Source organism: Raphanus sativus, chromosome 6 (assembly GCF_000801105.2).
Source record: "Raphanus sativus cultivar WK10039 chromosome 6, ASM80110v3, whole genome shotgun sequence".
In the NCBI taxonomy this organism is placed as follows: domain Eukaryota; kingdom Viridiplantae; phylum Streptophyta; class Magnoliopsida; order Brassicales; family Brassicaceae; genus Raphanus; species Raphanus sativus.
In genome coordinates, this window is record NC_079516.1 from 38,095,103 (window position 1) to 38,109,625 (window position 14,523).

Here is a 14,523-nt window from a genome sequence, read left to right on the forward strand (position 1 = left end):
TAGACTAAAAATTTACCGGTAGTACTGTAATTATGACTGGAAATGGTTTAATTCATTAAATAAAACTAATTTGGAAGTTTTTATCCAAAACAAACTTAATTGAGAGGGTTTAACGTTAAAAATCCTATAATTATCTAGAATTTAAGTCTTAGTAACACTAGAATTGATTGAATAGTAGAATTATTAAAACTCGAACTTTTTGAACAACAATGAATTTTGTAAATTATTAAACAATTATAAATCGAATGACATTAGATTTTAGTAAGAATTATAGAATTCATTAACTAATAATAAAATTTTGGAAATTTCAACAACTATTATAAATTCACATCCACTGACATGACTGGTAAGTTAAAAGAAAACACACATATCAGCAAATTAGATCACCTCGGTGCAATGGATAATATAAGAAATGTATAAAACAAAATACAGGTTGGTGCTAGTCACGGGATATCTACAACTTTCGATTTATTTCATGTGATGTCGTCGACCGTACAACAATTATGAGTCAAGTACTATGTGTATATATACAATAAAACATCCGTAAATTAATACTCGATAAATTAATAATTTTTATAAATTAATATTTTTATAAATTAATAAAATTTTAAAGTATTAATATTATTAATTTACAGAGGTTGTACCGTATATTTGTAAATAATTAAACTACCATGTCTCTCATAGCTGATCATATTGATCGATGATATATTTGGGTTATACTATATGGAAAAATAAAAAATAACACGATGTATTGATACGGCCATGACGTATTCTTGATTTATCTTTCCTGTTTTATATGATGTATACTTGATTTAAATACGTAATTCAGTATCATCTGTTATCGGCATTTTTTTTTTGATAAAGCATCTGTTATCAGCATTTCTCTGATGACTACAAAGAGATAGTTGATTCAGCAGCCTTGCACCGAAGAATCATAATCCTACGTGGAGTGTTCAAAGCAAAACCTCTTGATATAATCTTTGGTGCTTATTGCTTAAGGCATCTCTAATCTCATTTTATTTTTATTCTAAAATAGAGTTTAAAGTAAAAATAATATAAATGTAGAATAATTTGTTTATTATTGTTTATCACTCTATTTTTTACTCTAAAATAATAGAGTATCATTGGAGTAAATTCTAGCTTTATTATAAAATTTCTATTTTTAGAGTAAAAGAAGTGGTCTTGTTATTGTCATTTTGGGTCCAAAACCTCTAGCTCTCTTTTTCTAACCGCAATGAACCTATAGAGTTTTAACTTTTCAATTGTTTCTTCAATGTTGCCAAGTCAAGTTGTCTTTTGTCACGGTGATTAGTCTTGATTTGGTACCCTCAAGGGCACTTTTTGTCCCCACCTCTCTCGCTTAAAAGGTGCATTGACTGATAATACTATTTACAAAGTCTTTTCTTTTTGGAAGATACTATTACAAAGTTTTTAGAGCATCTTCGATAATACTTTATAACTAGGTGCTTTGCCCGCAATTGCGGGCTTAATAATTTTCCAACAAAATATAAATAGGTACATTATTAATTCAAAACCATTATAATAAATTAAACATGCTTTTGAAATATTTATTAATTAATTAAATACCAGAATTTTTATATATTTGTAAAGTTTAAATTAATACAACATATTTTATTACATAAATAAACTTTAAAAATTCTGATGGAAATGAAATTTTCATATTGTAGTTAGATGCTAAACTAATGGAAATGATGACTAAATATATTTGATGATTTTTACTACATGGGCCATTTTCATATTGTATTTATTTATAAATTTAACCACTTAATATACTTGTATATACTAATACATTAATTTTATAAGACAGATACTTTGTGGCAAATAATTTTTTCTTTTTCACATTTACGTGTCTCTTAATTTAGTTCATATCGAAAATATATGAGAAACATATAACACTTAAAAACATATATAAATAACTTTAGAAATTGGTAATATTAATATTGAGAATATTATAAATTTTTCACTGAATATCAAAATATGTTAAATTTATTAGTTAGCTAGATTATATGAAGTAGTAGTTTTATTTTAATTAAATAAGGAAAATATATTAAATGTTTAAAATAAGTTTATTAATTGTTTCAGTGGTATATGGTTGTAAATAAATTGTAAATTTAAGAGTTAATTTTTATTTTCTAAACCATAAATTAGTTAAACCATAAATTAGCTAAACGATACCTCGATTAGATCAATATACAAAACGTTGGTATGCATAATCTAAACCAATATATATATAGAATATTAATTGACAAAAATATAAAACTATAAACTTAATATTGATTAGACTATACTTAATAAATCGTGATGGAATGTTTCGTTTGATTTGTAATGGGTTCGCTAATAGAAAAAACTACTGGTCATAGGTTTAATGGAGTATTAGTTTGGAATAGTTTAAGGTATGTGCTGGTTGGTCAACTATTAAAACTGGAGTATTGGTTTCAAATAGTATAAGGTGCTGGTCTAATGTAATTAATAAGATTGTGTACCGAACAGGATATTTAACGTGTTTGGTATAGGAAATGAATGGGTTAAGGAAAATGTAAAATTACTGTGTTTAAGACCAGTGGCATATAATTGTAATTATTGAGGAAAACTTAGGATTAAGATTTATTTGTACTTCAGTTTTAATAGTTTAGATATGAGTTATAAATTAGGGCTATGAGTGGATCCAAAATAAATTAACCACACCAAAATCAAATTGTGGGTCAACAAACTGAATTTTCTTGTAAGTGGTTCGTGACTAATCTTCGGAATTCCTAATTTGAACTTTAAAATACATTTTTTTTACTATTTTTTGTTGGATACTCCATACTTTCCTGAAATATAGATTTTCTAAAATATATATTTATATTAAAATTAGGTGACTCTCCTGTGTTAATGCATGAGTATAAATATTAATAGTTAGTTAATATATTGTTTTTACTTATTGATAAATATAAAATAATTTTATAATCGATATTTATAATAAATAAAACTATGTTGTTATATTAATTAAATATGTAAATTCATTTATAACAATTTAGATCAATTTAATTTTCCCGCTATATTAGGTTGTTCTATTTTTTAGTTGAGTCATAGTTTATTTTTTCTTCTAAACATATTAAATAAAATTATTTAATTATATTTAGTTTTATTCATCATATTCACTTGTAAATATATTATAAATATATTCAAATAATATTAATTTCTAAAAAGTAATACACATAAATATTTATAACTAGATAAATCATAATAATTGATTAATGTTCTGCTTATAACACTTAAGATGGTTTATAATTTATATATATATATATATATAAATTAAATTAATTTTAAATTATATTGTTAACTTAGTTCGACATATAATTTTAGTTATAATAAGTCAGGCCGATTTGGTTAGTTATTTTAAAACATATTAATTGCTACAACTCTTCTAAATTGAAATCATTGTTTTTATGTTTAATTAGGCTAAAATGTGAAGAAATTCGTTCTTTTCATTTAGTTTGGTTATTTACCTTACATTTGTATATATATTTATAAAATTCTATATAATTTGATATGTATTTTCTAAAACTAATATTGGAATAAAAATGAAAATTTTTTATTCCCACTTTAAAAGTAAATAACTAGTAATTTTTATTTTGAAAACTAGCAAAAATCTTTAGTACGTAAAAATATTCTGTAAATAAAAATCTCATACTTATGAAAGATTAATAATAAATAAAAATATTATATTATATTGTTTAGTATAATTGACTATATGCATATTTTGAAAAAAAAACTTAAAAATATTTTTAAAAAATAATTATTTGTTAAAATAATCTTATTAATTCAGTATACATATACTACTGAATTTTGAAAAAAAAATTGTAATAATGGTTTATAAAAACATCCCAAATAACCTTTGAAAGATACATAGATAGATACTTCATTTTTCTTATTTAAGAAAAATACTATTAATAACAACTAAATAGAAATTTTGAGAGGTAACAAAAATTACATGATAATATCAATTCTATAAACCCAACGATATTAGTACTTCTAGTTATCTAACTAATCAAATATAAATCTCACAAATCAGCAAATTAGATAACCTTGACGCAATGGATAATATAAGAAATGTAGTAGCAAGACACAAGTTGATGTTACTCGCGAGATATCTACAGCTTTTGGATGTTTTCATGTGATGTCGACCGTAAAAACAAATACGAGTCAAGTACTACATCTATTTGTAAATAATTAAAAAAAATACTCGGTTTATTTGGATCGGGTATTTTAGGTTTCAGTTTAACCAATTCAGCCAAAATTCTACCGAAGTGAACAGGAAAAATTCAGTTTCGGTGTGGTTCGGTTTTGTTTGTGGTTAATTTCAGTTTTTAATTTTATTTTCGAATTGACTGATTTTTTCCGATTATATTTCAGTATATTTTTTTTTTAAAAACGGATATTTTGATTAAATTTGGTTATTTCGGATAATTCCGTTCAATTATATTTAGGTATTTTTAGTTTTAATATTTTTTAAAGTAACCAAAAAATAAAATCGAACCGAACTAATTTTTAGTTATTTCAAACCAAACCGAAATCAAGATCATAACCAAGCTAAAAACCAAAAATTTTGGTATAGTTCAGTTAGGTTTGGCTTGATCTGTTCGGACAAAAACCGCAGAGCTATAAAGAACTCTAGAAAAGGATAATACATTCCTCAACAATCCAATGGAAAACTATCATGTTTTAAATTTATTTTATATGATTAAAAGAAACACCAGATCATCTTTTTGCTTGTCATGATATCTTTTGTAAATACTTTTGATAATATTCTTTGAGTGTCCAACAAAGAAAAGTGGCTAAAGAGATTCTTTTTATGTTATTTGTCATTAACACAATTTCGTGACTAAATTTATTTTATATGATTAAAAGTCGCGTCGCGATATCTTTTTATGTTATTTGTCCATTAACACAATTTCGTCTAGATTCTTAATAGTTAAGAGTTTGTGTTATCATCGTCTATTAAATTGTGTGACTCGTGTACAATTCGACCCAATCAAACGGAGTATTCTATTTGTATAGTACTAACAATTTTTTTTTTGTGTACATAGTTTTTTTTTTTTTTTTCATCAAATACACAGACTCATATAGATTCTGCACACCAAACCGGTAGTTCTGCATCCATGTGAACGACGAAAGACGATTGTTGTCTGGCACTGCGTGCTAAACGATCCGCCCTTGAATTCTCCGTTCGTGGTACATGAATGAGCTGTGAGCTATGGAAACTGCCTTGTAATCTTTTAATATCCTCCAGATAACTTGCGAACGATGGCCACTCCTCTGGTTCCGAAACCATCTTCACCAACTGAGAACAATCCGTCGCAAACGTAACCTGAAATTGCCGTAAGTTCTTCATACACTCCATTGCCCAAATTAGGATCTCCACCTCCGAGTGAAGGGGTGATATACAGGCTCGAACATTTCGCGCCCCTATTAAACCCTGAAAACCTTCCAAAGTGCTATACCAGCCTTGTCCCGAAAAAACGTCCTTATCCTTCCACGATCCATCTGTAAAACACCATCTCCCTGGGATTATGGTCGGTTGATTAGTTTGTAGTGGTAGAGTTCTTCTTACATCTAATACTTGTGCCGCTTCCCACATACTAGATTCCGTTTCTGCCAGTTTTAACGTGTCCATTGGATCCACATCCAGATTACTAAACACCTTGTTGTTCCTTGCCTTCCAAATGTACCATAGAATCCATGCAAAATGATGATTATCTATTTTTGGTAGGATTCGCCAGAATAAATGATCCATATTAGTAAACAGTGCTTCTGAGGGGAAGACATCTGGATTTGTTGGTATCTTTGATAGTGCCCATACCTGCCGAGCTGGGGAACACTCAAAGAAGACATGATTTAGAGATTCCTCAGCATGCCCACATCGATCACACCCAATATCACCTTTCATCCCTCGTTCTTTAAGGTTTTTCCTGACCGAAATACACCCTGATATAATCTGCCATAGGAAATGCTTCATTTTTGGGGGACACCTCACCTTCCAGCACCAAGCCTTCAAATCGTTCACTGTCGGGCCACAGAAATGCTGTGGATATCCTTTATCTGGGTAGACTTTTTCCACCTCGTAGCCTGATCTAACCGTATATCTTCCATTATTAGTAAAGTGCCAACCATCCTTATCATCCATATTATTTTTACTAAGTGGTATACTTTCGATGATCTTCACATCCCGCGGGTCCACTAAATCTTGAATAGCTTGTGAGTTCCAAATCCTAGAGCCGGGAATAATAAGAGAGTCCACAGTAAGTTCCGGAAACAGATTATGTTGATTTTTGTTTGCTGGTCTCGGGCGAGTGGTTGGGAGCCAGGGATCATTCCATACTGAAATAGATGACCCTGTTCCCACCCGTTTAATTAGTCCTTTGCTAACCAGAGATCTAGCTGAAATTATACTCCGCCAACCATATGATGGGGAGTAAGAGCGGATCGGTTCCAGGGGTGAAGCGTTCCTGTAATACCGACCCTTAAAAACTCTAGAAAAAAAGAGTATTCGGCTTATTTATTAGCCGCCATAGTTGCTTACCAAGCATTGCCGTATTAAAATTCATAATATCTTTAAAGCCCAAGCCTCCATCTTCTTTTGGAAGACACACTTTATCCCATGATTTCCAATGTATACCTTTAGTACTTCCTCCAGGACTCCACCAAAATTTTGCTACTGTAGTCGTTAGCTTTTTTATAGTTGTTTGTGGTAGTCTATAACAGGACATTACATGATTTGGTAGTGCGGTAACCACAGACTTAATAACAACTTCCTTTCCTCCTTTAGTAAAGTATCTAAAAGTCCACCCGTTAATTCTAGTAGTTAGCCGATCTTGTACAAAGCTAAATACTTGAACCTTTGGACCCCCTATATTTTCCGGTAATCCCAAGTAAGATCCCATACCCCCTATAGTTATGTACATTATTTTTAGTCTCCTAGCTTTATGATGATTGTTGTCCAAAAATGCTATTGTACAGTATCTACACTTAAAATCCTTGCTCAAACTCGAAGTCTCGAACTATATAGTTAATAAATTAATTAAATATTAGTCTTACTAATAAACTCGAACCATCCATATTTTCATTTTTCAGATAATAGTATACTTTACAATCCACACATGTATATCTTCAAATTCAAATCTTCACTGTGAGACGACATCCATAGTCACACATGCGGCTAAGATATTTTATCCATTAATTTTGATTTGATTCGTTATTCGTTTCGATATCTAAAAGATTTAGATATCGATAAGTTTTCAACGCAAAACCAATAATAAAATTAATATTTGCTAAAAAGAAGCAAATCATAAATACTAAAAAAATTAAAATTCGGATTTCCGTTCCGCTCTGATTTTTATACAAATATATGTTTATGTGCAATTAAATATAAAAATTTAAATGTATAGTTTTACATAACTATTACTTTAACATATAACTTTATTATTTTTATTTATAAAATTATTTATAGAAGTATTAAATTAAGAAAGGAATATAGAGTATTTATAAAAAAATATAATTCTTCTAAAAATTTATGTTTTATAAGAAAATTTAATTATTTTTAAAAAAATTATGAAACATATAGTTTCACTGATCTTTATTATATATTATGTCTAAGATATTTTTGAAGACAAACTTGTATGGTTTTTTCTAAATTTATTTGTATTGAACAAAATGGATGAGTTATCCATAAATATTCGCAAATATCTATAATTTTTTTAGATATTCGAAAAACTGGATATCCGTATTTTTCTGAATCAAAGCAAATAAAAAAATTGGATATTTATAAAATATGCAGCAAATATAAAATTTAAAAAATTATATGGTAATATTCGATTTGCGTCCACCCATAATAAAACAAACCATTAATAACTTGTAAAACCAAAATCCAGTTATTTCCAATAACTATCCATGTTTATTTATTTAACTTATGCTATATAACATTAATTATCAATGTGAGCATATAATCACCATTTTGGTGGCTCTTGGTTAGCATGTCTTCTTGAATAATTAAACCACATGGGATCACATGGACCTTCGTAAAACTATTTCGAATATTTTAAGTACCATATTCTGTCTTTTTTGCTTTTACTAGATAATTATCCGCGCTACGCTGCGGGATTGTCTCTTCAATATTCGGCCATAACATCAAATTATGTATTTTAGTATGTTTAGTCTATAGTCTCTTAGGTTAGTTTTTTTCTTCTCCAACCTCAAAGGTTTTGTGATGTAATTACCCATTGTAGAAGATAACGCATTGATGTGCACTGTATCTTTCTGTGCAGATTCTAAAGAATAACACAGATTTTCTTTCTTTTAGACATAGATTCCACTTACTTGTTGGAACCATCTAACATAAAACCTAAGTTTCTTGCTTATATCAGGCATCTACTCATTCTCAGCCTATGATATCCCACGGAACAAAAAAATAAACAGTTTTTCAGTGAGACTGCAATAGGTTTTTTCAAAAATTTCTGAGTGAAACCTAATTGGATCTTGGTTAACAAATCTTGGAATCAAAAACTATCCAGTATTTTTTCAGTATCGTCGTTGTTATCCCAACACTTGTTGAAATGATGAAATATAATAATTCACTGGTGTCATTGTTATTTGCCACCAAGCTTGATATTTCGGATGTACATGGAAAAAATGAAGAGTTCATCAAACATATTTCCGATCCACAATGATGAAATCTAATAATACTATAATCTGTTTCCAAATTAAATTTTCTTTTGTTATCCAAAATCAAATCTGTACTATTATTTAAAAAGTGATTTGGCTTATGTGTCAACTTCTCCATATTTTTAGGTTTTTTATTTATTTGTCATGTTTTCTATAATTTTAGGTTTATTCATATTTTATTCTTAATTATTAATTTTAGTAAATATTTTAATGATTTACTTATAATTTATCATTATCTTTATTTTGAGAATAACTTAAAAATTCTAATCATAATGTCATATTTAAATTTAAATTATATATATTTAAGTAAAATTAAAAAATTATATAATTTTTATATTATATTTGTCATGTTTCCTGTAATTTTAGGTTTAGTCATATTTATTTTTAATTATTAATCTTAATATATATATTTTAGTGATTTTGCTTATAATTTGTCATTATCTTGAGAATAACAAAAAAATTCTAACCACAATGTCATATTTATATTATATTTACTTAAGTAAAATTAAAAAAAAAAAATATATATATATATATATGTGTGTCTATATTATCTTTGGTTTAGTAATATCAAACCGATTACTTTTCATACTCTCCATAATTTTAATTTTTTTGCTTATTTGTCATGGTTCCCGTAATTTTATGTTTAGTTATATTTTATTTTCAATAATTAATCTTAATAAATATTTTAATTATTTTTTTTATAATTTATCTTTATATTTATCTTGAGAATAACTAAAAACTATAACCACAATGTCATAATTAAATTTATATTATATTTATTTAAGTATAACTAAAATATCTATTTATATGTTTATATTATATTTTGTTTAGTAATATCAAACCGACTTTATTTCAATATATATATATAGCAAAGAATTAAAAGTATTTATATTTATTATGTGAAGTGACTTTTTTGTTCTCACTTTAATCCATAAAGCGTTAAAGTCTTTATTATTTTTAATAGATAATTCGATAAGTTTTGTTAATATATAATTATTCAGAAATTTTTAAAAATTTCATTAACTTGATAATCATCATTATCTAAAAGATTCTATATTATGTTATCCATAAATATTGTACATCATAAGATTTTAAAAATAAATATAAATCCACATATATAATTTTATGTATATATGAATGTTTTAAGTTTATTCTGCATAACGAAAGATATTTTCTTAAAATAGAAAAAAATCGTATGATAAATTTTAATTCTTAACTAATTATTAAATATTTCAAAAGCATAAGAATACTTTATTTTAGTGAATTTTGATTTGATAATATATTCATGTACAATTTTTCGTAAAATTGTTAAGCCCGCAAATGCGGTTAAAACTCCTAGTTATATAAATCTAATAGGTTCCTTCCGGTTATAAAAACAGGTTCTCGTCTTCTGTTTTTTCTTTAAAAATCAACATTCATATCAGATTCAACATCATCTAATCGCTTTGGTTTACTAAAACCGGTTTGGTTTGTCTAATTAATTTCTTTTATCAAACCAAAGCTCAATTTTTCTTATTCACGTTAACCTAACACGTGTATAAATTATATAAGTATATCTATCTCCTTCTACCTAAAGCCAAACCGTCATCTTCCTTGTGTGGTAATCACCAATCCTTCTAACCACTTCTTCGTATTATCTTCTCTTCTTCCCCTCTTCAGCCTTCGTATTGTTCTTGGTTCTTCCTTCAAATCTTCTTCTCTTTCTTGTGTGAGGAAAAGATGTGGTGTTTGTCTCAGATCGTCACCACCACCTTCCTCTTGCGAACTAATCACCTCTGGATCCACCGCATCTGCTGTCCATAGACTCATCTTTGCTCTTGTGGGTGTTATGCGGCAGAACCGAGACGTGGAGGAGAAAGGAGCGACGTCAGAGCTGCCGGTCTTCACCATCACTCGACGCCCCGAATCTTCACAATCCACCGATGATACCATCCGAGCGGTACCAACCACCAAAGTCGAGATCCGAGCAAGTCAGATTACCATCCACTCTTGCTTGCGCCCCAAGCGTTTTCCTTCCCCACTTTCAATCAATCTGATCGATGGCGACATATACGGTGGTTAAGGCATGAGGAGGGGGCTTACGGCGTGAAAAGGAGACCGCACAGTAGCAGTAGAAGCCCATCTGATTTTCAATATTTCTGATCGTAAATCTTGGACAAGTGAAAGTGGTGATACAAACAAAGAAGAAAAGGCAAAACACGAGACAAAACTGATGTGTAGAAACGAAATGATTTGATTGGTTTTCATAGTTTTTTCATTTATTGACATGACAATCTCACAAGCTTCTAAAAATCTGATGTGTCATGTTCTGGAGAGTTACTTGTGTTATTATTGTGGAGATAACGTCCAATTTTTAACTTAAAATATTTTATTATCATATGCTTAAGAAAGTTAATCCAACTAAATATCCAAGACGCTAGCACATGCATATAACCGTTTCTTGGTAAGTTATTCACTTACTTGGATTGACTTTGTTCCAACCGCAACTCATACCTTCTTTTCTAGCATAAAAAGAAATTCCACTAAAAATTTAATGAGCTGTATATTACCTACAAAGAGTCAGGGCGCAAGTATGTTTTTGGCTAATAGATTTTTCAAGTTCACATAATAGGCGACCGCTGAATTGAATAACAGATACAAAACGATTCTGAAATCATCTTATGGAAGTGCAATTGTAATGCCCACAACATTTTTCTCCATGAGTATCAGGCAAAAGGAACACGGCGGCTATTGTAACCATGTAAAGAAGAAGACTCATGGAGTTCATTTTTCTTTTAAAACAATTTAAAAAAAAAATCAGCAACAGTCATGTTGTGGTTTCTTAACACGACCAAGTACATGTTTTGGTAATTTGCATATTTTCTAATTCTCATGTTTAGTCCAATTTTCATTAAACTCTTAAACACTTCTTTAAAAATATCACTATTGACTCGTGTATATGATTTTCTCAAAAAACTTCCAACTTTAATATGAGTTTTTTTTTTTAACTAAATCCTCCCAAATATGTTTCTCTTTCTATATTTGTTAAAAATAATTAATGTGACTTACCCGAATGTACTCTGTTGTAAAAAAAATTAAGTTGGTACAGCAATATGCTCTTAGTTACTACCATTTTCTTAATTCCGTAAGTGTCAAAGCAACAAAGAAAGTATTCTTTTCTTTTTCTTTTTTAGACGAGATTGTTCTTTCAATCTTGGATTACCTTTCTCCAAAAAAAATTATCTTGATTGACAAGTCACTGCACAACACAATTTTCTCATAAGACATGAAGACTGCTACTCTACCTTTCTTGCTCATGAAATGAAAACATAAGAGGAATTCAGTGATTTAAATGGGCAGTATGATAATCTAGACATGTCTTCAGTAGTTTGGAATCATGTGTTTTTAATTATTTATAAAGTAATGTGAACAAATTTGAAAGAGCGAGAGCTTTTCATCATTTACATGTGTTTTGACAAACATTGTTGAATTATTCCTTCTGCAAGTAGAATTGCTCTCCCTTGGTCTCATGTCTTGGATAGTTAATTTTATTCTAGCTTTTTCCCGTTTCACTTTACCTAAAGGCAAAAATACGATCTTTATGAAACTTTGGAGAAGCCATAAAGAAATGGAGAAATTCGTAATTGTGAGCGTATAGAGATCTGGAGACATACACATGGGTCGAATAAACAACATATATAGCATCCACGACCAATTTGCGGACGCGATTGAGAGAGGGATGATCAAAAACCCGATGGATCTACAGTAGAGAACTGACATGTTTAATACTGATTTATACCAAACTGAGATCAATTTATCTTTCATCTTATAAGCTGGTAGAAAATAATGCAGCTCATGGAGTAATAACTTACAGGTTCGATCCATTTTCTTCAAGTCTAGGAATGAGAAGGGATATTCCAAATGGACTAAATAGTCACTGCAGAAAGTTCGTGAGACTGATATTAAGTCATAAGAATGAATAGAGTTAGTCATTGTTAAAGGGGTCTTTTAAGAGCTGTTTTAATCAATTTAAAACCAAGGCAACCACTAACTCTACATCTTCTTCACCAAAGAGTAAAGCCAGTTCACACACAGCTTGTGTTGTATATAGCGAGTGCACAACACCACCAAATCTGCACAACCCGTAACGACAATTCTAAAACCTCAAGAATCAATGGATACAGATATGCACAAGATCATAAGAAAAACTGCAGTCTCCACAAGATCATAAAGTAGTCTAAGAAGCTATATGTGTGATCTAAATCAATAAAGCAACTAACTTTATCAGAGAATAAAGAAAACACACTATAGCCTAATGCTCAGACAACTATCTTAGATGCTCAACAAAGCATCATGTCTAATTATAAATATTCCCAGGAGGAAAGTAGATTCTTTTAAGGGTTATCGATTGATTCTTGCCTTGGTGATTAGGTCTTTGGAAACGAAACGATTGACGGAGGAGGAGATAGCTGCGGTGGCTAGAGAGAGCGCATCCCCGATCGGCGTCCATGAACCAGACTTCAAGGCCGTTCGTGGCGGCGAGCTGTGCGATTTTCTGAATCCATCTAACCAGCACCCACTACTCCGACACATCTCCCTAGGCGATCGCAGTTCTCTCGTAAACAACCATGAATCATAAGATTTTTAAGGATGCTTCTGATTGTAAATCTTCTACAAGTGAAAGGAGAAGGAAAGTTAAAGCACAATACAAACAACGTGGAGAATCAAAATGTTTTGATTGGTTTTTCAAATTTTTCATTTACTGACATGTCACTTTTATAGATTTCTAAAAGTCTGATGTGTCAACACCAGGAGAGAAACTTGCTTCATTACTGTGTGGATTATGTCGTTATGTATAGCATTAATTTAGATCCCTACATCATATAAATACATTTTATATATCCACAATGCTAATTTTATATTTTATTCTGTCTACATTATTGTGTGATTGGTAAAAGTAGAGTAACTGGGAGTAACAAAATTTGGAGTAAACGAATGGGAAGAGAAATATATGCTTTAGAGTAAACTTTTACTCTATGAAAAATAGGGAGAAAAAAATTACTCTACAAATTCACAAAAAGACAAAAACATTTACCCTACTTCAACTTATATATTTTCAGCTTGATTGGATATATTCCAGCATCTCTCAGCTGAATATTTTTTCCACTGGAATATTTTTCTGTAAAAGTACTTTACAATCACACCCGTAGTGTATGTAGAACATTTTCATTACACCTTCCTTGAAGTTTTTTTTTTTTGGGTCTAAATGTTAAACCTTCCTTGAAGTTCTTTGATATTTGTAACACACTTTATTAATTATAGCACACGGTAACGGTAGTTCCACGTCGAGCATCCGATTCTAAAAACTAAAATGATCAACTAGATAACTAACTTTTCCTTTCTACGCGAATCCAACTGACAATTTCAAGACTCTAAACGTGAGTAGGAGTGCATCTATATTATTAAAAAGGAGAAGTTCCCAATAAAAATATTTCTAAGTTTTCACATTTATTTACAATTCTGTGTCACTGACAATTAAATAAATTATTTATTTAAATCTTTGTCTTTTCTGGTTAGATTAATATGTTTTCATTAAAAAAACTTTTTAGTATTGTTTTTTTTTCTATTTATTAATACATTTTCTTTAATCTGATTTTATCTAAAATTGCAGCAATGATTTATTAGCTTTTTTTACAACGATTTATTAGCTTTTCTAAACAAACAAAATCAATAAATGCAAAATCCAAACCAGAATATTATTTTAGTTCATGCGTACATAATCAACATAGAATCTTTATTATAACAATAAGATATATAACC

The 14,523-nt window shown here is 29.3% G+C and overlaps 1 long non-coding RNA gene across 1 annotated transcript; it reads right to left on the reverse strand.

The window, feature by feature from the left end:
• Window positions 1–12,088: 12,088 nt before the first annotated feature.
• On the reverse strand, window positions 12,089–12,834 carry LOC108811780 (uncharacterized). The gene is made up of 3 exons (XR_008934952.1): window positions 12,576–12,834; window positions 12,378–12,463; window positions 12,089–12,281 (listed from the first exon to the last, which is right to left on the reverse strand). It is a non-coding gene; the product is annotated as an uncharacterized LOC108811780 (long non-coding RNA).
• Between the last annotated feature and the right edge of the window lie 1,689 nt (window positions 12,835–14,523).